General features: G+C 45.2%; 1 protein-coding gene across 2 annotated transcripts in view; it reads right to left on the bottom strand.

Annotated features, from left to right (window-relative positions):
* The window catches only part of htr2cl1 (5-hydroxytryptamine (serotonin) receptor 2C, G protein-coupled-like 1), a 102,235-nt gene extending 81,383 nt beyond the window's left edge, over nucleotides 1-20,852 (bottom strand). For both annotated transcript variants that reach the window (XM_046380591.1, XM_046380590.1), the window contains exon 1: nucleotides 20,083-20,852. The gene's annotated coding sequence lies outside the window, so the exon portion shown is untranslated. The remainder of the gene's footprint in view (nucleotides 1-20,082) is intronic.
* Between the last annotated feature and the right edge of the window lie 4,390 nt (nucleotides 20,853-25,242).

The raw sequence follows: 25,242 nt of genomic DNA on the forward strand, positions 1-25,242 counted from the left end.
GTTTACGACTACAAGTCCCAGAATTCCATGGGGGGGCAATCTGGTGCATCTTTTTACAGTGCAGCCAAACAAACTCACATCATTTATTTTAATAATGCAGTCCGTCAACAAGCAGTCGTTTCCTGTCGTGCTTTAAGAAGCCTTCTTCTGGTTCTTTTACTTCTTGCACTACTGGAAACTGATCAGCAGTCAAGAAACATTTTTGACGTCTGAATAAATTTAATGTGAAGCAGCAGCAGCAGGAAATGTGTCTGTAGGGGAGCGAGGCTGATATCAGTGAGTTAAAATTAAATGATGCTGCAATATGAAATTTGCATGAAAGTGGCGGACCCTGCCACTAAAATATATATATATATATATTTATAAAAGTGGTTTGATATAATAAATGGGCTTCATCTCTAGGTGTATAAACCTTGGAGTAAACGTGTACTGTACGTCTTGATAAATAATGGTATTTTCTTATCTTTTCTTTTCTTTCTGCTTCGCATCTTTTGTGCGATTTAAATTGCTTTCAGAAATTATTCTGTTTCCTCAACAGTTTTTTCCCAGCTGACATTTTTGAATGGACTCTCTGCTGAAGCGGAGGCATGTAACTGCTGGAGGCAGAAACATATCGATTCTGCGTCTACGGTTTTCATCCTTCCATCACCTTTTTGTGCATTTTCTTTTCTTTCCCCCCACACTGAGGAAAATTTTCTTTCATTTTGCAAATATTAAGGCTTTTTTTTTATTATTAACTACATGTCAAAACAGGGGGACGGAAACTCTACCTGTCACTACCTCTTCTGTTGCCCATCAGTCTTTTTACTGCATATTTCCAATCCGTCATCTTCAATTCCCTTGAGCGTCTTCCCTGAGCTTCCCATGCAAACTTTCCCCTTCACTCCTGCTCCCATCTCATATGTATTCAGTTCACTCTCCTGGTCCTTCTCCATGCACCTCCACTGTCCATAATTCATTTCTCCATTGACTCCTGCATCTTTCTCCTCCTTATTTCCACCCTTAACCTGGCTTTTCTCTATTAATCTTCATTCATGCAGCGGCTGGTCAGCCCCGGTGAAGCCGAAGCACCTGTTACAGCTCGACTAAAAGCTTTTGATGGATGACTTGAAGCCGAGTCTGAAGGAGAACAAACAGGAGATTCAAGGGGAAAAACTTGGATGAACTAAACTGAAAGCTTTTTAGTTAATTTGTTGAAGTTGAAAGAGGACATTGAAGTATAAAATTTAAACCTTAAGCTCTAGGAAAAGCAAAAACACCAAAATGCCTCCACCTTGTTCACCTGCCTCTCCATCCCTCTGGAGGTGACAGGCCTGTTTCAACTGGCGCAGCATTTTTCTGGTCCTTATGGCACCGCCAGCCTTGGAAACACAAGCTACCAAAGTGGACTGTCAGGTTCTGCAAGTTTGTCCCTCATCTTAAAGTCTGCACTCAACCATCCCGACGCGGTGAAGGCAGACGCCTGTGCTGCAAGTGCCGGATGCTTATAGCTGGCGAGATGTTTCCAGTGGGTCAGTGATCACAAATAAACATCAGTGGTGCTCTGAGTGAGCGCAGCCTGTGTGCACATACGCAGGCAAAACCGAATGTTTCCAGCTGGGCGTACCGCTGGGCGCACGCTCAAGCACAGCTGGGGAGCGCTTCAATCAAGGCAGCAGGTCATGTTGGTGACATGTTGGCAGGAAAGCCAAAAGCTGCACTCCTGACATCCAACGGTAACGTCAGTGAACAAAATCTACTTGCAAATACTTGACGTACAGGAGCCTAAAATCCGCTTGCAAATTTTTTCAACCAAGCAAACCGATTTCCTTTTGTTAAAAAAACAAACAAAAGAACAGGCAACCTAACCCTCAAACATAACCGCAGTGCTGTGGTCCAAGATGGGATCCGGCTCCTTAAAGCCATAAAACAGTAATCAAATAAATCCCCATTAACTGGCTGATGATGCAAACTTAACACTGCAATCGAAAGCCTCAAGCTGATTACTCCCCACAGAGAGTATTGATGAACACACAAACATGCCACTTGATGAAGCCCTCCTCCGTGCTTTTATTGCGCATCAGTCCTGCACGCAGCAGTAATCACGGCGGAAATGCGTCTTCCTGCGTCTATCCTGCACCGTTAACACTTTTCCTTTTTTTTGAAACTTAAGAGCAAAAGTAATTAAAAAAACTGTGCAGTGAAAAGCAGGCCTGAGCTGCTGATTTGCATTTGTTTATGCGGAAAGACTGCAGAGGCAAACACGGGGCACCTTTATGTCTCTGTGGGGGGACGAGTGTCACCTCCCTGGGAGAGAGGAACATCTTTTATTAGACCGTGAAAAGGCAACACGTTCGGCGTACAGAGCTCTGGAACATGTCATCCTGAGAAGATGGTGCAGAGGGGGGGTTCAGAGGGCACAGAAGCAGCTGCTGAACAGTTTTTCACACAGTGTGTAAGGTCAGCCGGGTCAGTCAGTAAATGTGGACAGACTCAGGCCTGCCGGCTCGGCGGAAGAAGCCCTCCGAGTGGATTTCTTGTTGATTTATGGTGGCAAAGCTCAGTTAAACGTGATGCTGTGTTGTGAGTTCGTCCTTGCTGCGGCCACTGAATGGCAGATGTGGGCACGTGGTAAACGTGGTAGCTTTCCTCGTTCCCACCAAGACGCCAGACTTTGAGGCAGATTTTTAAAAGGCAACTCAGAAACCCCTGAAGTGTTTTTCCTGCAACGACGGCCCAAGTCGTGGTTAAAAGAAAAAGGGAGCGGCAGCGGCATCCCCTCAGGATAATCCACCAGATTCTCCACCACTGGTTGGTATGTTCAAGATCCAAATACTATGCCAACAAATCACTGCTCTTGCAGAGCTTAGCAGAGGTGACCTTGTGGAGTAACTATGAGCCTTTGGAACAGACTGAACATTCAGACGTTTTTCAGAATTTTTTTGAGGCTCCAAAAAGTTTTGGTAGAGTAATTTCTTTGAAAGTCCTTTCAGATCGTAAATTTCACTCCCAGTTCCCTCAGCAACTCTTCCATCTCATTCACCTTACCCTCCTTATGGCATCACCTCCCCCCCATCCGTCATCACCTTCTCCTTTTCTCTGCCATACCATCACTCAATTTATCTCCACCCGTCCACACCTTCATCACTTCAGCCCCTCATTCACTCCCTTATTCAGTCACTCCTCTGTGAATCACAGCTTCATTGTTATTCCCTCCCGACGCTCATCCTTCATTTGCCGTGTCCCACCTCCATCAGTTGCGTCTCGGCTCCGCCGTCGTTACTCACTGCTTTCGTGAGGTTTACGCCGTCTCACTCAGTCTATTCTCCCTCTGCTCTCGCTGTCAAAGTATAATTCTGTTTTTCGATCTCAAGCAGAATTAGAGTCACAGCACACAGAGGACAGGGAATGAAAAGGAATTTGTCTGTCAAAATGACAAAATATATGCTGAAACACTGGATGTTTTCAGTGGAAACCAACAAGGAAAAGACACCAAAACAAACCCGGTAGCTTCACTCCTTTCACCACCTCCCACCTCTGGCCCTGACATCCTTTGTGCTTTCGTGAAAGATGTTCATCACTGGTTATGACAATGTGATCCTAACCCTCATGCAGCTTTTACTGGCACCGACTTTGATCATGAACACATCCTCACCATGCAGCCTAAAAGCAGATCCAAAGGCAGCAGATCTCTCGTGACAGTGCAGGGCAACATCAGACGCATCAGCCCGATGGAGAGTTAACTCGCTGTAAGTATGCATTAGGAAAAAGATGACGAGGCTGTGCGGTCCAGCAGCGCGCTTACTGTGAGTTTGTAATATATTTGAATGTTTTGCATATTTTTAACTCTCTCACTGTATCCCAGCTGCATGTGTATACCATATAGACAAAAGTATCCGGACATACTTCTTCATGGGGCTGTGTTTCAGGGTTTGGGCTCGGCCCCTGACCTCCAGTGAAGGGAAATCTTAATGCTTCAGCATACCAAGACATTTTGGACAATGCTATGCTTCCAACTTTGTGGCAACAGTTTGTTGAAGGCCCTTTTCTATTCCAGCATGACTGTGCCCCAGTGCACAAAGCAAAGCTCCATAAAGACATGGTTGGATGAGTTTGGTGTGGAAGAACTTGACTGGCCCACACAGAGTCCTGACCTCAACCCCATCCAACACCTTTGGGATGAACTGGAACGGAGATTGTGAGCCAGGCCTTTTGGTCCAACATCAGTGTGTGACCTCACAAATGCTCTACTGCATGAATGGACACAAATTCCCACAGAAACACTCCAACATGTTGTGGAAAGCCTTCACAGAAGAGTGGAAGCTGTTAGAGCTGCAAAGCTGTCAGTGTGTTTAGAATGAGATGTCACTAAAGTCCCTGTTGGTGTGATGGTCAGGTGTCCCAATTCTTTTGTCCATACAGTGTATGCCAAGGAGCCTGAAACATAATTAACTATCATTTCGTCCACTTCTTTGTCATATGTTTTTGTGCCCTACAGCTCACTTTGTCCCATCTAGAGATTTATTTGCGTTGAAGCGGAATGTGAAATGCCAGGATCCAATTACCTCATGTACAGCTGCTAATAAATTTATCTGCCTCTACTGTGTGAAGATGGGTGGTGCGAGAACGTGGGGACAAACACATCTGATAACACTAATCCTCCAAAACAAATCAGGAGTCCAAAAGTGAAACAAATGCGGGGATATGAGCACACACACGTCCTGATAAGAGGATGAAATTCGAGAGGATGTTTAAATCTATTTGCTGCTCTCCATGTCAAATTCAGTGTTTTGGCCTTTTCAATTTGCTCTGGTGTAGATACCATCGATACCAGGAGGAGCACAATCAAAGGTGTCCTTGGAGCGAATAAAAGCGAGTGTGGGTGTCGCACGCTGCACGACTAAACTGGCTGAACTTAAGTGTGTCAAAGATGTCCTTGACCAAAACTAAAGTCACAGAAGAACAATGAGGGTGCAACATATAAGCAGTAGAAGAAGAACAGCGATAGGAGACTGTCCACTGCAGCTCGTTGATGAAAGAGTCGTGGAAAATTAAACTCGGAGGATGATTTTGAAGTGCGGCTGGCCTGCCCAAAGCATTAATGTGAAGTCGTTTATTATCACAGTGTCCGCTTTTATCACAACCTTCTCCCACAGTCTCTGACAGCATGAAGGTATTCTCCTGCTGAGGCACATATTTCAACCTACAGGAGATCAAAGAAGAACACATGAAGAAGATGAGAAGGTCGTGCACAGACTCAAATGAAGTCACTGACAAATGATGCTCTTTGTTCCTAACATTTCTGCCAACTAGGAGACTTTAACACATATTCAAATAAAAGGCAGGTCATATTTTAGATTTTATCGTCAACAAATCCCATGAAAACCCAATCGTTCAATACTTCCCAACTCTGTCAGCCCCGAGCCAAGACATAAATCTTTAAAATGGTTCACAAAGATATGCTTTAATTTTTTAAAAAGGCTCCCAAACTGAACACTGTAGATTTCAGTGAAAGTTACTCAAAGTGGGCTGAATAATGCATCTGCTGCAGCTGATTCATACTCATGTGGTGCTGGAGTGACTGAAGTGATCTGTGGCGGACTAACCACACTGTATGTTTCTGCAAACCACGGACACGTTGAGCTGTTAGGTTTCACATCAGCCTGCCAGACGGCTGACAAGCAAGAGACCATCATTACACAGCACTTCAGCCAAAGACAAGACCCCGAGCGATTTACAGTCGCAAAACCACACCACAGTGACAAAACCAGGTAAGCCAAAACGCTTTTCCCAAGTGTTTTTGTGCCTAAAGCAAACCAGACCTTAAACAGGACAATGTCACAACTAACCCTAACCCGACTGTGAAGTTTCAACATCTCCACATGGTAAGCAGAAGAAAAACAGCACACAGGATGACCGACACAAGCTGTAATTAGAGTAACAAATCACTCCCAAAGTCTCGCAAGAAAAGAGAAATCTGATGTTCTTCAAAAAAACAAAAAAGAAAATAATAATAATTGGATTTTTAATAATTAATTTGCACAATCTGCACATAATGAGAAAGTGCTGGAGGTGAGTGAATGTCAAAGAAGTGAACTTCTCAACACTTGAGGATTAAAAAGTGTTTATGCGCTACTTCTTTGTTATTTTTTTGCAGTTATACGCATGATTCCAATTGTTAATGTTAAACACAAATATAACTTTAACCAGACTGTGTGTATCTGTTACGCATTTAGCTATGAATTTCCACTGTCTTTTCATCCACCTGCCATCTGGCTGCAGATGATTGGGCCTCTTTGGAGCTCTCTAAGTGATGATTGCCAAACTGTGACGACTGCCAGACTTGTTCATAGCTGACAAAGGCTGTTAACTGACGTGAAAGCTGGAAGGGGCAGGCTAATTGTGATTACATCTGTAGTTTTGGCACGAGAGAGGAAACAACAGAGGAAAAAAAGTGGACGCGGGATTACAAGGCTTTGAGAAATGAGCGGTCCATTCCAATCATGACTCAGCCGGTTGTAGGAATACGTAGAGAAAATGAATACAGAAACTTCTGCCAACACAAAAAGCACTTAGTTTTATTATTTTTGCTTTTTGTGTTCACATGGACCGAAGCATGCAGAGAGGTTGTGCTCGTTCGACGTCTCTGTTGAAACTCTTAAAGCTGAGTTAACTCAGATAGTGACTGCCAAAACATACAGATCTGGGAGGTTGGTTAAGTAGCGACTTCTCACAGGCGTGGCTCGCGAGCTAAGCGCTAACATGCCAAGTAAGCAGAAACTCTCTCGTCTTGCTAACAGAACAGAATTCGCTGCATTTACTCAAAAGATGAATATGTGCAATCAGCTCCTGTTGTTAAGTGAAAGTGGATGCGTCCTCCATTTTAGGCCGCTGGACATGCATTTGGTGACCAATAACATGACTCTTTGAACCGTCAGTGCAGCTGAAATGTTCCTTTAGATCCACGTCGAGCTGAATTTAGCCGTAAGACCTACAGACGAGTATGCGCCGCAATGCTGGAAATCACACCCAGACCACCCAGAATGCTTGGGATGCTGGGAAATGTATGCACACCAACTGGAATCATCTCAGCCTTTCTTGTTTTTCTGTCTGAAGGAGTGTGTGTGTCTGTGTGTGTAAAAATATGTGCACCGATGTCATTGTCAGAGTGGCAGCAGGGGGCAGGCAGCAAGCATCTGTGCACACAGCCAGCCTGCCGACACACACACACACACACACACACAAAGATGGATAGAGTGAGAGACAAGAGAGAAACACATACAATTGGGCTCATGTGGACACACACGCACACACACACACTTATGCTGAACCCCCATGTTCCTGTTTGACAGGGTGAATCTGACAGGCTGAGGGCCTTTCCTGTGTGTGTGTGTGTGTGTGTGTGTGTGTGTGCATGCAATGATATTTTGGGCATGTTCCTTCGAAGCTCATTTTTAGCTAATGTCACAGGAAAAGGTCTCTCGACAACACGGACAGGAAGACAGATGGATCACCGTCCACAAACATCCACAGACTTGTGTATCTCAGTGGTCAGGGCCGAGCAGCCAGTGCCCCTGGGGCATTGTGGGAACCTGGCACCAGGACAGGGATTCAAAACAAGGCAGGAGACAAACCAACCAGGACAGTGTCAGTTAGTGTATTGACGTTTCCTGCACTTGCAGATTCTCCACCAGACGTAAACTCCTGGAATATTATGAGAAGCTACTGAGTTCATGTGAACTGTTCCAAACACCACCGACACTCTGCTCCAGGTGTATGAGTAAAGAATTTAAATTTAAAGTCACACTGTGGGATGGATTTAGGATTATGACCAAATACCTGCAAAACTAATGACACTCCCATCACCCTCAGCTGCACTGTTCGGTGCTAATTAGCAGATATGCTGTCATGCTAACGTGCTAAAATAACATGCTAGACATAGTTAGTTACTTGGGTACCAAGTGTTTTCAAACCCTCAGTTTAGTGTAAGTTTAAAAGGAAATGAATACTCGCTCACAACTCCCTCTCCATGTCAAGTCCAAGTGGAGCCCTCCTGCTGCAGTTTCAGTCAGCTGATCAGACACTTGAACCACACTCGGTTTCAAAGGGGACAGCAGGGAGCTTCAGTCAGCACTGCCGAGATTCATCTCCTCACTCATTAACGTTCACACGGCACAAGAATTATTACTGATTTCAAACAAAATGCCAACACATAAAAACCTCCCTGCAGACTGAACGCACAATCTTCGCATCAGCCAGTAATTGGAGTCTGACTGTGCTGTCGGTATCCGGCGTAGCACAGAAACACATGGGCAGTACTGCAGCGGGGTAAACTGATAGGAACCGATAGGGTCGGACAGATAATTTTGTCAGAGGAAAACAAACGAGAGTGAATAAGAAACTGACAAAGAGTTCTCCTCCCCCTCCTCCCCCTCCTCACCTCCACCTCCGGAGCTGTCTGTGCCTGCAGGCGAGCTAAAGCAGACAATCCCACAGTGACAGGAATGAAAAGAATGATTCAGCCGGACGTCTTTCGACACACGGTCTCTCATTCCCTCACAGGCATCAGGTTAGGGATTTATGGACTGGCAGGGTGAGAAAGAGGGAGACAATAAGGTGCAGATGCGTAGAAACCGAGCAAGGAGCCAGAGTCCTCAAAGCTGAGGTGTTCAGGGAAAAATCAATGACGGAGAGAGCAGAGAAAGAAGAGGAGTTAAGGCAACGTGCCAATTTTAAATCCATAAATCTTTATTCTTTTACTACCAACACACCACAACTGAACCAGCAAAAGCTTGACTTGTGCTGCTGTAAACAGGGACTGTCACCACTCACTGACTGCCATGATAAGAAGAGCCCAGGAACAGAACAATACAGAACTGTGCTACCCAGACTGCCCCTTAATGCATCGGGCGAACACGAGGCCAAAGCAGTCACCTTTGACTCGTTATGTCCTTCTCATATTCCCATCCGTGATGTTTCTTTCTTCCCAGGCTCATATTTCCACCACCGTTTGCACTCACGCAGATGTCAACGGCCCGTAACGAGAGGAAGACAGAGGAAAAACAGAACGCAGTTTACTAGTTTAATTACAACAAGATTTAACGGGCATTCAGGTAATTTGTTACCCGAATAGAATTAATCTCATAAACTAAGACGGGCTCATGAATACACAGGATTGTATAAATGAGTTTATAGTGTATGTGCAGCCGCTGTCTTACTGACTGACAGCACGACGCCACTGCGGCGTGTTTATGTCATTCCTTCCTGTGTTGCACGTGTGCAGTTATTTATGCGTAACACATCAAATGCACACTCACAACACACTTCTGTATCACTGGTAAATGGACATTTCCAGATTCCAACCAGTTTCTGAGTAATAAATCAAGTGAAAATCCAATATTTTTTTTTGTTTGTTGTTTTATGTAATTCTCCACATCAGGCAGTTTCAAAGAGGATGTGCTTTTTCTCTTCACACATCACGAAACAAAAAGCCATAAACTTGTGTAGCAGACTGCCACAGATCTAAAGCTGGGGCTGAAATCTTCCTAAGCCCTTTAGCAGATACTGTCTGAGCGTTTGCTTTGGTCTGGCTGGGGGCCAGATGCACAGGGGATTTGACTTGGGAATATTAGCCGGCTCTGCTTTGCTGGGCACACTCAATCAATCCTGGAAAATAAATAGATAAATAAATAAATATTTCAGAGATCTCCCTCTTAAAAGTTTAAAACAAGACAGAGTTTAGCTGGATAGCAAGTTAAACCCCTTAATCCAAAATTCAAGCTTAAATATTGCAATGCCACATGCTATTCTTGGGCTTTAGCCTCTTTAAAACTTCATCCAAGGACGGCTGTATGAACGCAGATGCCCTTTTCCTGCAGCTGCGAAGGCACAGTGGACTGAGAGGGAAAATCCATCCTACAGCAACAGCCACTGGTGATGCATGTGCCCGATGTGCTCCAGCAACAAGTTATCAAAATTAGGATTTTAGAAAGCCGACATTTCAAGGTCAGCTGCGGGGTTTTGCACCAACGTTCAACAGTCACACATAAAAAAACATGGAAAATCGCCTCACGAGCAACAGCTTAACTTCCAGAAATTCAACTTTGTACGGCTTGAAAAATATTTTAGGCGAAATTACAAACTGACGGAGAAATAAATGAAGCTCAGACAGTCAGTGTAAGCGAGAAAAACAGTAAACACATTCACTGTTTTTTCCGGTGCACGGCAGCTGTGACTGAAACAAAGACGACCTCTGCTCACGCTCTGTGAGTGTCAAATGGTTACACTTTCATCACGACCTGAAATAAAACACAGGAACTTTATAATTAAACCAGACGTGTTGGGACTCATCCATCAAGCTGTGCATTTGGTTTATTAACCTGAGCAGAAAAGTCAAGGCAAACACACACAGAAAATAAAAAAATAAATCAACGTACAAGCAGAGGACTGCAGTCAAGTTAAAATTTAATCGTCTCCAGTTGGACTACGTGTCGAATGGTCTTTTAATGAGCTCTTAATTTTACCCTGAACTGCGAAGCTCTACAAAAACAATACTCAATCATCCGTCTGATGCTTAATAACGACAGAGATGTCATCACCGTGTGCTGCTATTAAATAACCACAGCCGTACGTAAGGGCCTGACGCTGTCGGAGCTCCTCCCACCAGGTAGGAACTGCTCTGCTTCTCCTTCGCTGACAGGAAAAATGAGCGCGAGCATCCATTTATGGCAAACTGGGCGTGGAAATGAGGCCAGTTCTGCCATAGAGTCAGTTTAAAAACAAACAGAAGCAGACGTACGTGCAGCTTCACGTCTGGGGACGTCCACATTTCAACACATCCAGACTCAGCATCTCAGCAGCTCCTCCAAAGTCCTGTGCTCTGAAGGCCGCCAGCCGGCACCTTCACCAACAGCAGCTCTGCTTTCTTTAGACCGGCACACATAGCTGTGCTGTGGAAATCAATGCAAAGGCTAATTACACTGTACGCCAGCCTTGGCCAGTAAATCTGTGACTGAAAAAGTGCGTGTGAGTGACATCATCGGAGGTTAAATACCTGTGATTAATGGACTCGCCTAAGCTGCCTTAATGGAGTTTTTATATCTGGTTTTCATACTGTCTGGTTGGGACTTTCACAGGAAAATGAAACCCTGTCGGGCTTGGCTCAGTTCTCCACACCTTGAACCATACACACTTTAATGAGTGTGTGTGTGTGTGTGTGAGGGAGGGAAGGGGAGAGAGAGAGAAACAGAGGGAGAGTGTGAAGGAGTTGTGAAGTTGATAAACTGACAAGCGAAAGAGTATTTTAGCTGGTAAACTGCGCTTGGCAGCACATATGGTCGTCCAAGTGTGTGAGTGTGTGTCAAACTGTCAAACAGCTAAGGAACAGATGAATCCCCAAAGCACATCACCTGCAAGGAGATGTGTGAACGTGAGAGAGGGCGTGCGAGGAAAGAGAAAGAGTGTAAAGTGTGTGTGTGTGTGTGTGTGTGTGGCAACCATATCAGACACACACACACTGCAGAACTGTTCCTTAAGCATTCAAAGGAGAGATGGCTAGAATACAGAGCGAAGGGGGGAAGGTGAGAGAGAAGTGGAGAGAGAGAGGAGGGGGATGGGGAGGATGAAAAAGTGAAGTGAGTGAAGGGAAAAAGAGGGAAGCGAAAAAGACAAACGGGCTGGAAGAAAAGGAGGGAAGAGGGAGACTGGGAAGCAAGCAGCAACGGAGGGAAGAAAAAGGTGGAGGTAGGGTAAGGGAGGAAAATGGAAGGCAGCGGGGGGGCTGCAAGGGGGGATTCAAGGGAGGATAGAGAAGGGATGAAGGCCGGAGGATGACAGGATCACAGGGCGGAGGGAGAGAAGGAAAGTCGAGGAGAATGGAAGAAGAGGTATGAGGGGAATAAGAGAGGGATGAGGGAGAGGATGATATACAGGAAGAGATGAAAGAAAGGTCTGAGGATGAAAGCACTGAGGAACGGGGGAGGGGTGGGGTCCAGGATTTAGGACTGCAGGAGATGAGATGAGGGATTGTGAGGGACCAAAACAGACTGAAGAGCCACCAAAGACAAGGGAACCCAGAGGGAATTAAAAAAGCGAAAAGAAAGAGGAAAGAGAGAAGAAGGTATGGAGAGAGAAGGGCAAGGAGGTTAAGGACGAGGGAGAGAAATGAAAACGGAGGCATGAGTGAACGGATGACAGAAAAGAAGACATGAAAGAGAAGAAAGACAACAAACAATGCGGTTCGAGGCATGGAGGGAGAGCAGGACCAACAAGGAGGAACGTATGAGGAGGCAACCGGGAAGTAGAGAAGGATACAAGGTCCCAGCAGGGAAAAGAAACATGGAAAAGAGCGACAGAGCAAGCTGAGGGAAAGATGAACGACCAGCAGGGGGGGCCGCCGAGGCTTAACACATTTATACAGCACTTAAAGAAAAAAAATATTTATACACGATTAATGTTTCCCTGAGCCCGAAGGTTAGCAAACAACGAGAGCGCGAGAGAGGAGGACGGCCATAAACAGAGAAGAAGAAAAACTGGCACGAGAGCAGTAACTTTTGTTTATCCAACCTCATTAAGTTTTTATCCTTTAATTAAATACATGCAATGTGTTCACAGTCTGCGTGTGTGTGTGTGTGTGTGTGTGTGTGTGTGTGTGTGTGTGTGTGTGTTCACTGTTCACTCGTCTATATTTTAAGCCCCTTCAAAACTTGACAAATGACATGGGGGAATTGAAGGAATTCTCAACACTGCTTAGCCACCACACACACACACACACACACACACACACACACACACTGACAGGTGTGAAGCAAATCCTTTCCTGTGATGGAAACTCCCCAAGACCCCTTTGGGACACAAGCAGGGAATTTGTCATGTGGCAAAGTGCTACAGTGTGTGTATGTGTGTATGTGTGTATGTGTGTGTGTGTGTGTGTGTGTGTGTGTGTGTGTGTGTGTGTGTGTCTGTGGTGCTGAACCCAGAAGCCGACAACAGGAATAACATTTGCGTGTTTGCCTGCATGTGCACAAGCGTGTGAAAGCCTCCGTCACGGCTGCCTTGTTAAATGACAATCTTGCGACTTTCTTTCAAACGAGTGTTCAGGTGTGTGTGTGTGTGTGTGTAAAGTCCAGGTGTGTGAGGTACTGCAGGGGAACGTTAAACACACACACACTGTGGGGCTTTTTCAGCCGCACTGAACTTTGGGCAGCGCGGACTGATGGAAGTCTGGGGCGAATGTGGATGCAGACCGGGTCGTCTGCAGGTGCTGCTGTCGTGGTCACCGTACCGTGCAGGTAAACACGAACTCGTCTGCGGGACACTGACGTGACGTTTCTGGCCCACCATCAGTTCTCCTTCAGCTTCCCTAACAGTAAACGTCTCATTGAGATGAAACCGTCCTTGCTGAGACGGTAAGGAAACTGTCACGAATCACAACAACAACAACAACAAAATGTCCGCCTAAATAAAATGGGAACACAAACACTCCACTTGGCGCTGGGATTGACTCAGCAAACGATTCCGGCGGACTCGCAGGTACGCAGCACGTGTGAAGACGCACTTCAGAAGACCGCAAGCCCGACTGATGTGAGCCGGTAAAGCCATGACGGGGACCGTGATCCGACTTCATACAACAAAGATCAAACTAGGAGGAAGAGTTCAGCTGACTGAAAGCAGGCACCAGCTTGTATTCCATCACTGCAACGTCTCCGCGTTCATGGCCACGTTCGGCTTCAGAGAAACCAATGGAAACGCGTCCAATGGCGACATGACAGGAGCCAATCAGCTATTTGTTAACAGGTTTGCCTGCCTTTAATAAACCTCCATATACCTGGTGATTTGGTGCGACGCTGTGCATATCATCTAAACCTCCTGGTGTTTTGTGATGTTTTTTTTTTTTAGCAGGCGTCACAAGCTCAGCTGGTCAAAGCAAAACACTTCGTATACACGCAGACGTGGCGGTAAATCGTCCATCTTAAACAATCATTAGCGACACCGAAACCCTTCCACCCACCAACATACGCAAGCACTTGTGGGTGGGTTTTTTTTTTTTTTTGCTATTTATAGCTGAGGCCGTTATCCAAACACACACACACACACACAGAGTCAGGAGTGGCCATTATGTCATCGGATTTATTGACGTCCTTGACTCTCACCGCCTTCGCAGTCACACCGAAAGGGAGGTCAGCCCTGCAGTCTGACAGGTGCGTATGCTTTGAGAGCAGATAGCGTCAGCCACAGCACAAAGGACGCGGGAATGGACAAGGAGCCATACGGGATGTGATTCGCACTTTACCTCACACTTACATCTGATCTGAAAGGCTGCTGTGGGGAGCAGCAGGGAAACAATGTGATGGGAGAGAATCGTCTCAGAGTCCCGGCGAGGATGGTTTTAAAAAAAAAAACAGTGTAACTACGGAGAAGAATCAAAGCAGGAGAGGCAATAAAAAAAGCATAAATTGAAGTGTGCTGTTCTAATGAGGTTGGAATACATGAAAGTGTTATTATTAAACTCTCACTTTCCAACAAGATCAGAATACGCTCAAGTATCGTTTTCTGAAAAGGCTGTCGTACATCAAGAGATCTGGCTCAAATAAAAGTGTACTATAATGAAGTACTTTGCTCTAAGCTGGCTGAAATACTGTATATCAACGTACACTATATGGACAAAAGTATTGGGACACCTGACCACCACACCAGCAGGGACTTTCTGCAGCTCTGACATCTTCCACTCTTCTGTGGAGGCTTTCCACAACATGTTGTAGGGTTTCTGTGGGCCCGTTCATGCAGCAGAGCATTTGTGAGGTCACACACTGAATACACTCATGCTTTTTTAGTAAGACTGGAATATACGGAAGTGTAGTATTCTGATAAAGCTGGTTTATGTTGAAGTATCTTGTTCCAAAAGGCTGGAATATGTCACAGGATTTTGTTCCAGTGAACAGTGAAGTATCTCATTCCAGTGTTGCTGGAAAACCCGGAAGTTTACAGCCAAAAGACTGAATTTAACTGAACTGGTTGAGACACTGAATGTTTATTGTCAATAAACGTTCAATTTATTTCAATAAAAACAGAATCGATTGTTGAGATTTCGTTTCCACTTTCCTGTGGTCCAATGGCACTCGTTAGTCGTTTTTTTTGTCTTTGTTGCTTTCAGGACATTCATTCGTTCCTTCCTCACACCAGTTTTTACATTTTTCATTGCACTGCGCTCAACTGCATTTAACATGGATGTATGTGTGATTCTAAAGCATTATGTCACGTGGATTACGTGTCATTGTTAGTTATCTTTTTTATTTGTGCGAGCGTTGCATAAAATGCTTAATCATACACATTACAGTTTGTACAGTACAGAAGCCTCTCGTGGGTTTTATTCTGTTCAAAGCTGCTGGGCTGAGTATTTATCCAATGACGAGTGGACCGGGGGGGTATTTAAATCTATACATACAGATTAGAAATTGGGATTATAGTGGATTATAGCTGCCCCTGTTGACCTTGTGATTGTAGCTGCAGAACTGAGAGGCGGCTGTACATCTGATCTCGCTCTCTACTTTGTGATTTCCTGGCCTTCCCTTTCTGAACACAAACTGCCTTGTCCCATCTCTGCAAAATACATCTTCAACATAATGCTGTGCTCTTTTTCCCTCACTTTTCTCTTCCCCTTGTTTCAACTTTCCTCACGTTCGCTGCTCTCTCGCACACAGACGAACCTTTTCAGATCTCCGGAGGTTTACAACGTAAAACCATTCAAGGTTTGATGCGTGACAGAGCGATGAAATGAGCTCAGACTGCATGTACTGTAGGCTACGCTTTTCTGTAGCCGAAGGTCTCCGCAGCGCCGAGCGAGCCTTTTATTTCTGACAAAGCTGCAGCTACTCAGAATAATTAAAGTGCACTGTGCTGACGCAAAAGTGTGAACAAGACTGACGGCACTTGAAAGGAGGCGGGAGGTGGTGACTCGAGAGTGAAAGAAAAGTTTGATGTAGAGGGTCAAGGCAAAAGAGGAGAGGAGCTACGAATTCACTCAGGTTCTGATGCTTTCTTCATTTTTACATTTAAGTCCACTGAAAACAGCCTGCTTCTGTTTTCCTGTGGGAACTTTGATTTCTTTTTCTTTTTTTGGCAAAAATATACCAATTTAAATCCTTTGCATTCAGAACAACCATATTTTTACTTTGCTTGTACAGAATAGATAGAAAACAAGGATGCTGTCCTCCAAACGGGCACAAAAAAGAGAAAATCTCTCAGGAAGCATCACAAAAAGGAAAAGTGCCAAGTTGGCTGCAGGACAAAAGAAGAAAATCATTCATATAATCAGAGAGTATGCAGCACGGATACATTAATGCATTCTTCAGAAAAAGCTCTTTGAATGAACATAATAGTTCCTCCCAAGAATGCAGGTTTTTTCCCCTCTTCATTTGGCCACTCAGTCCAGATGAAAATCGAGGCTGAATGGGCCTCCATCGAAGGCTTTTTGAGTGCACAAGTGGGAACAGAGTGAGAACATTTGATCTCAGTGCTGAGGGTCTCGTTTTGGTTGCACACTGCACATGGAGGTCCCCCGAGGTCCCGAACCGCTGGACCACTAAAACCGCATCACAAATGTAAAATGTAAAAGCTCTGTCAATCCCAAACTGTTATGTCAGTCTTCCATAATTCATCCATCCATTTATCAGTCCTGCACCCGTTAAGCCTCATCGGAGTCCCACAGCCCCATCTGGATCCAACCTGACATTAAATGGCTTCACAGGGGCAGCAAAGTCATTCGGTCTGGACAATTTCCATTTCACCGAAGAATGAAAAAAGAACATGGGGCCTTAATGTTCGCTGATCAATATTCATATTTCACTACATGTCATAAACTGATGGGGGGGTTCCTACGGATGCAAGCATTTGGAGAGACTAACTTTTGAATTTACTTAAAAATCAACACTTCATAAAAGTCCAGGTTGATATCTCATTTTGAAACTTGCTTGAAAAGGGGAACGGTTCACCCAAAAATCAAAACTAATTGGAATTTTTGTGGTGAATGTCCCTTTACCTTTTCACAGCAATTCCTCTCTTTTATTTTATTTCACGCAGTGAATTGTCTCTGCTGACTCCCAAAAGCGTCACACTTTGAATAAGGTGAGATCCTCTTTATTTAAAATATCACAAGGGAACCGACGAGGAACAAGACACTTTGGGAAGAGGAAATTATTTTAAATACCAGCGGGAGAGTGAACGTGAGCTTCATGCAGAGGGGCTTTAAAGATCACCTTTTATTTGTTCATGTAGGCCTTTCTGAGGCAGCCACAGCTGGCAAATCCCACTCCACACACACACACACACACACACACACACAAAAGCATCGCCTCACCATTACGAGAAAGATGTAATCAGACTCGAGAAGTCTCTATATTTATCTCTGTTTTCCATTTGGGAGGAGAAAAGCGATGCAGCAGCGAGTGGTTCGCGGTTGATTAGGTTTGTCTCCCGCCAACCTGCCAACGCTGGAGGTTAAAGCTCCGATCTGTGATCAGCGAGCAGCCCCATCACCACCACCACCACCACCCACGCCCTGACAGGTCGGGGGTCTGCAAAGAGGGACTGGCAGTGGAGGCTGCGGTTGTTTCACATGACTGATTGTAACTTTAATCTTGCGAGTCTCGGCCGGGAGAGACTGAGGCAATTCAGCCAAATGAAATCCTTTTCCTCTGAATGACTGAAGCTCTGCCATCTTGACTGAACACACACACACACACACACTGCAAGGCTCATACTTTGGATTCAGCTTCCCAAGATTTATTCAGAGAGACACGGAGATGGTTTTGACAAGGATAAGAAGAGGAAGAAGAAGAAGCTCTCTGGTTCTCTGTCAATATGGTGGCTTAAAGGAAACGTGCACTTCATCTTCCTGCTCTGACGAAACAGTCAGCTTGGCCCGTTTTGTCACTAATTTCCCCGATTCGAAAAGCTGGTTCTGATTTGCGAAGAGGAGAAACGAATGAGCAGCCTTGTTGGGATTCGAAAGGAGCACATTCTTGCATGGGCATATAATGTGTGTAGTTTCACATTAAGATTAAGACAACACACACTTCACTCTGTGTATGCATGCTGGCAGTGATGGATACACACACACACACACCCTGGAGCCCACCACACAATCACTTTTCATTTCATTCCCTGCATTACTGGCTCCCCCTCCAAATCCATTTTCCTCCTGATTCCAGCACTCTGATCTCATCCTCTGCAGTTATTGTTCTTTCCTGTGCTGCCGTTCATATTCCTTCTTATAGATTTTATTTTTTACTTAGAGAGGAAGAAAACAGTTAACGGCTATATGTCGAGCCTGCTGATCCTGTCAAATGAGGGGTGGGATGGATGGATGTGGCATCTGTGTGGCGGACTGGAGTGTGTCTCCATGTCTGAGACCTGGGCCTCAGAAATTGTTGTTCAATCATTTCATACAATCATGAGTGTCAGCGATTCCAGCCTTCACCGAATGGTTGCAATAGAAAAGCGGTGACGATCGAAATCACGCCGAGCCCCAAACGTGTTCTTAAAAAACCAAGCGTATTCAGTGGAACGGTGAGCTTCACGTTGAGAATACCAATCAGTGAGCGTCAGAGGACGTCTGTGAGCAAAATGTGGACCTGGAATTGGAGAGATGATGAGAGGGAACAGCCCTGAAAAAGCAACAAAATGAAGCCGAGGCCGAGGAAGGATGGCAATGCAGAGGTGAAGAGAGAGGCTTCTCTGATTTGGGTTTTCCATTTTCACGCCAATAAAGCACGCTGAATTGGAAATTTTTATTTGAGCTGAGAGGGAGAGAGACTGAACTGAGCTGAGAGCAAGACAAAGAGGCTACAATAAACGACCAAGTCTCAGAATGCATTCAGATGAGCCTTGAGGACGGTTTAACCACTAACAACCTGAAGCGTTTGCTCTCCTGAGCTGGTAACATGCTCACTGCTCTATCTGCATGACATCTCATCAGCAGGGCCAGCCAGTCTCACACATGTGCACTCAAACAAAAGGCACAGCCAGGCAGCTTTGGCTGAACGCCTCCAACCAAATGTTGCACTTGTGGCTGCGTCTCTGGGGTCCAACTGAAGGAATCAGCGCTTTGTCTCGCAGATTGTGTGGATGAAAGGCAGAAGAGAGAGAGGGAGAGAGAGAGAAAACAGGTCCCAAAATGTCCTAAGTGCTCTAATCCTCCCTGGAGACAGGTGGATTAGCGGGACAGTCACTGAATAAACACACACACACACACACAGATGATTTAATTCCCACTCTGGTGCAGGTATTTGCTGCTGATTCCACCCAGAGGTGCGGAAAACCTTGTTCAGAGGGGTGAACACGCGAGCAGCCACACCCTCTCTCTGAATGAAGCCCAGCGACACACAATCAGAGAAGCCAACACGCCCTCTGAGGAACCCACAGCATCTCGGCCGAGTGCTGAGCCTCAACATCGCGTCATTTCTTCAACCAAAGCTGCGAATCTGAATGAGAAACTTCAGCAGAAATAATCCACAATCCTCCCTGATTGTGTCCTGGTTTTCCTTCACGACACTATTTTCCACCGTCTAGGCAGGATTATTATCGACTGTGGGTTTTCCACAGAAACAGAGAAACGACGATTTTAAAACACGCAACCAAATTAAATCACTTGACGAGGCCGTTTTGGAGCGCGTGAGATGCGTAAAAACGCACAATCTCCAAAACTGAGCCGTTTCATCCACCTGTAACTCCAACGGCACAGCCAATCAAACAGCTTCTGTATATTCCTTCAGTCGCTCATGATGTGGCACACACACACACACACACACCTCAGTGCTGCTTATTGTGTTTGTTCAACGCGCCCTAAGCTCAGCGTCGCTCTCGTTCGCGTTTTACTGTCCAAGAACTCGATTCCCTCAAAGTTTCGTCTCGTCCAAATGTGCTCAGCCTTCCGCATTTGCCGCAGCTTTGCTGTCACTAACTTTCCCCGTCTGATCTTTATCACACATGACTGCAACAGCTCTGACCTCCATCTGCTGACCGTCCGCCTCGAAGATGTGACCAAATATTCTCATCTTTGGAGTAAATGTGAGATTTTCTCTCTGAGACAGAAGCAGGTTCACTCACCCGTGAAGGCGTCCATCCCTTCCGCGTCCCTGCGGTTTGCGATGTCCTTATTTAAAAAACAAAACAGCTACATCCCCCCTCTTGTCTTTCAGCTACAGTATGTCCACGTCCTTCCGCTGGGCTGAGGAATGAATCTCCGCTTTTGTTTTATCTCCCGAGCGGAGGCACGCAGGAACCCACAGCCGCACGCTGGAGGAGAGCAGAAAACGGGAAGTGAGTGCAGGTGTGGGTTCAGTCTGTCAGTTTGTCCCGGCGGCAGGACACCGGGGCGGGCGCACGGGACACGTTCTGCGATCCATTTTGGTGGCGCACCGAGGCGCGTCCTGAGCCAACACAGAAAACAAAATAGCACCGACTCCTGCTTTAAGTTCCAGGCCAAGCGGTGGCTCACTTTATTTGGTGGGATGTGGAAAGATCCGCCTCCTTTAGGGAAAGTTGACACCGGGGGAGTAGCGCGGCGGGGATGAGAGAGAAGCGGCGATCAAGGACCCCTCACGACGAGTGCTGAGAGGAAAAGAGGGAGGGAGGGAGGGAGGGACAGAGAGAGAGAGAGAGAGAGAGAGAGACTGCAGAGTCCGACTCGCTTCACCGACCACGGGTTGACTCCCGGGGTCAGATGTATAAACGACGCGTACGCGTTTTCTTCCACGTAGAAATTGTTTTTTCTGGAAGCATAAAGTATTTTCTTGTTAAATTGGAGCCACCGTCTCCCTCTTTTCATTTGATCCTGAATTGCACTTTGTCTGTTCAATATGAGCTCTTTACATTAATCATCGATCATCACATGGGGAGTCTGTGCATATGGTGACTTACAGGTAAGCATAAATCAGCTGCACAGGTGCTCTAAATAGCCACGGCCGTGCGTAATGGTCGCGCGTAATGGCAGCTGTTCTGGTGCTGCTGGAGAGCCTCCCTGATGCAACACAATCGGTTAAATTGCACTTTTTAATCTTCTTCTCTGCTGCTCTTCTAATTGCCAGCATCGACATGCAAACCGACGTTTGAGGGCGTTTCCACGTCCATCGATGGCCAACTGCGGGCCGAGCAAATGAAGGCCGTGCACTTCCACACTGACTGAGATTCAGAAACCAACAATCAAGAGTAAAAGCAAGAGTACATTCGGATTTGTGAGGCAGAGACAAATAACTGGGATGTTATATATTTTTTGTGCCGCTGGAGTGTGGTGTTAGAGTTGCATCAGCAGCTTTTTCAAATTTTGGTGTTTTTTGACATTTTTTTTCTGCCTTTTGGCTGAAAAATATCTGTTATCCACCTCAAGAAAAAGAAGAGGTTTGTTATGTAAGCAGGTTTTCAGTCTGTCGCCTCGCTCGGTAATTTACTGGTGAGCTCTTCCCCTCACTTAGTGCTAATTAGTGCATGAGTCTCTGACTGAAATGAAAACCTGCAGACTGTTGGCTCTCCCTGGCACATAAGTCACCATAATTCACCCCCCCATATCACAATGTCTCAACCTAAAGGTGAGAATTAAACCTACAAGCGAGTCTTAAGACATTAGCTCTGCCATCACTTCACTTCTGCTGAAGCCCAGACAACAGGCTGAAGCATTTCACCAATAATCAGCTTTCAGCAAAAAGGTTGTGGATGGTTCGACCAACAGGAACATTGAAATACACTATATAGACAAAAGAATTGGGACATCTGACCATCACAGGGACTTTAGTGACATCTCATTCTAAACACACAGACAGCATTGCAGCTCTAACAGCTTCCACTCTTCTGTGAAGGCTTTCACGTCTTAAACTCTCCGTCACGCTGCCTTGGCTCAACTGTTTATCATGTTACATTACGCTACACACACACACACACACACTGTAGCCCTGCAATAACATTCGCTTCATTACATCAGGTGTCAAAAGCAGGCGGTGCACTGCAGCATTATATGGCTTTGCACTATCAGCCATAGTGCATATAATTCATAACTTCTGGTAAACGCTGTCAAACTCTGCAAAACACTGAATATTTTGTAAGTCTTCAGAAACTTAACACTGTGCACAAACATGCATACACATACCCAAGGCAGTTTTAAAGGGACAGTTCTGATACCGACTAAAATATGCATTTTGGATTTTGGGGTGAACTGTCCCTTTAAGTCAAACTTCTAGACTAGCTAGCTCACAGTGACTGAGCAGTGAAGGATCTTGCGCAATCCAACAGCTTTCCACATTTCAACAGTTGTCACACACACACACACACACACACAGTAATGCAATGAAACGTGCAAAATCTACCACACACATATCTTGCATTTGTCCCTTAGCTGTGTCCAAAATGTCCTGCTGGAAAGAATAATAACTCAAGCAGCATTAGAGCGGCTTGATCTTCCACCATATCCGACATGCGACACAATACATCAGGCTGCACTCCTCGGATTATCCTCCATGTCTCTGTCACACACTTCTCATCGTATTTATCTCATACTTACTAGCACACACACATTATTTACTGCTGATTTTAACCTTCTCATACGACAGAGACATATGAGCTAATGCAGTGTTTTTAAGCTCCGGTCCATTTGCCGGTTTGTCTCCCGCCAGCTCGTTAATGGGCGCAGTTAACGCGGGGTTCACCTGGTGTAAGTCAGCACCTGATTAAAGGCAGCTGGTCAGGGCTGCAAGACAACCGTGTGAGAAACACACTGAACAAACCGACTGTACTACACAATGTGACACTGTAAGCCATCGCTGTGAACTAAACCATGAGATTAACAGAGACACGGCCACTGCAGAAGTCCTGTTTTCTATTGAAAACCGTGGAGCTTCTTTCTTTTTGACAAGCAAGTTATTTAGAAAAATCATTACAGTTTTGTTTACTAAGGTAAAGCCGGTTCAGACACAACTTCAGTGTTCAGTTGTGTCACGTTTGCTGGAATTCTTAATCAACAGAGAAGAAGAACTCTGACATTAGATGAACATTATAACTTCCCAGTGTCGTAAAATCCTGTTTGGTAGAAATAGTTTGGTTTCGGTGTCTAAAACACTTACTCCAACCGGACTTGCCAGACCGACCTGTCTCCTGCATCGTCTAAACACACACACTCGTCTGATTCAGTTTTGTTGGGGAATGCGTTAAGTGGGATCTCTGCAAATGTTTCTGAGAAGGCTGAAAAACTTCTTTTTAGTTACGTTTAAGCTCGGTTGGAAAGCCAGAAACACCCACGCTTCTTTTTTTAAAGCACAAATTTGCTAACTGGCGAACTTCCTGGAAATCTTTTATAGTTCTTCACGGCTATGGCATTCATCAAAGGTATGGCTGGCAGGCAAGTGTGTGTGGATAGCTATGGGCCACAGTGGTGAGCTGCAACTTGGGAAGCCACCAAACATTTGTGTATGATTGCATTTTGTAGTTCGTTTGCTTCACAGGTTCCTCCTCTCTTTGTGTTTCCCTTATCACCAGGCTTCAGACTAACGCTGCTTTGCCATAAAATCTTTACCTTCATTGGCTCTTCCCATTAAGGTTTAACTCCGAGTCAGACATTTCTGCGTCTGGAGCAGCTTTGCCCTCAAGAAACATTTGCATAACTTAACTTAACTTCCCCTGGATAAATTAAGGTTTAATCATAATGTTGCCTGCAGAGAGACACTGGTTTAATTTTCAACAGGTGGGCACAATGTTGAATGAAATATTCATAGTGTTTGATACAAATGGCATGCAAATAGAATTAGCGGCAGGAAAACAAAAGGCTAATTTCAAAGTGTCGCTGGAAGGATTTTGAAAATCTCCCTTGAACTCATCACTGCTCGATGTCATGTGGATGGAATATTTGTAATTTTACTCATGCTGTTTCCTACTCTGTGCAGTCATTTGTCTGCCCGAACCACATTGAAACACCAACAGCCCCCTCCCCGAGACGTCCTGTTCCTTGTGACCTGGGACTGACATTGGCACCAGCTGATCAGGTGAATCTCAGTCAGCAGCAGTACGATGCTGTTAGGTCCCTCTGATCAGTGTGATTTCCCTATGGGACCTGGATGACCTTCTCTCCCTTCACATGAGACGAGCTCAGGCTGGCTGCCTGGTATTGCTGGTATTACAGAGGGAACGCTACCAACACGACCATTTTTGTAAGTGAAGTTTTTCCCATTTCTGTGCTAAAAATGACAGAATCTACCTCGGGTGAAAACACCACAGAAACCACGTTTAGATTACGATGGGCTGGTGGAATTATTTTAGGGATAAAAGCTCTAAAAGGCCTCCATAATCCCATAATGGTAAGGAAATCCCAGTGATGTATTATTACCCCTAAAAGCAAGGCAATTTTACTCATCCCCGAAGAATGAAATGCATAAAAGGTAATGTCCAAATGAAGATTAATTTCATGTAGCAGGTTTCACAGAGCTAATTATTTAAAGCTGCAGTAGACAAGGACCTCCATAGCTGACACCTTTTATTTAATAAAATGCAATATGAGCATTAAAGATTTACACAATCCAATCAATATTTACAGACAGTTTGTATTATATATGAGGGAGTGGGATGACCATGCTCATTGAATTTTTCATACACAGCACATTTATTATGTCGCAGCATGAATTCATTCATACTGTCTGTGTGACATTACAACTGTCAGATCATGAAAAAAAGGGAACATGGTCGGCATACAGACAGAAGTACTGGGCAGCTTCTCAGGGTTTGGACTCGGCCCCTGACTTCCACTGAAGGGAAATTTTAATGCTTCAGCATACCAAGACATTTTGGACAAAGCTATGCTTCCAACTTTGTGCCAACAATTTGTTGAAGGCCCAAGGTTAAATACAAGTACCCTGAAATTACACTTAAACTTGCAGTGTGGAACTTTTGCTTCCCCCTTCTGGCAGTGAAATGTGAAAGCTGTTGACGGACTCCTGAGCGTGGATGTTTTAACGAGCGCTGGATAAAAGCGTCAATCGCTGGGCCTTGTTCATTCCGCTGAATGGCTGCTCTGTGACACACGATGCCAAGAAAAACCACTTCCCACTGTAAAGGAATGACCCTCCGTCCAATCTGACTAACTTCCAGTTCAGCCCTCTGCTGACTCGGATGGCCGTAAAATGATTTAATCTTGTGGCTCTTCTAAACTTTCCACATGTTATTAGACAGAATGGATAAACTGGGGATGGTGAAATGAAGTCGTTGTGTTGTCGAGGTCAATCTGTGTCACCT

The sequence above is a fragment of the Scatophagus argus genome, chromosome 23 (assembly GCF_020382885.2).
Source record: "Scatophagus argus isolate fScaArg1 chromosome 23, fScaArg1.pri, whole genome shotgun sequence".
Lineage (NCBI taxonomy): Eukaryota > Metazoa > Chordata > Actinopteri > Scatophagidae > Scatophagus > Scatophagus argus.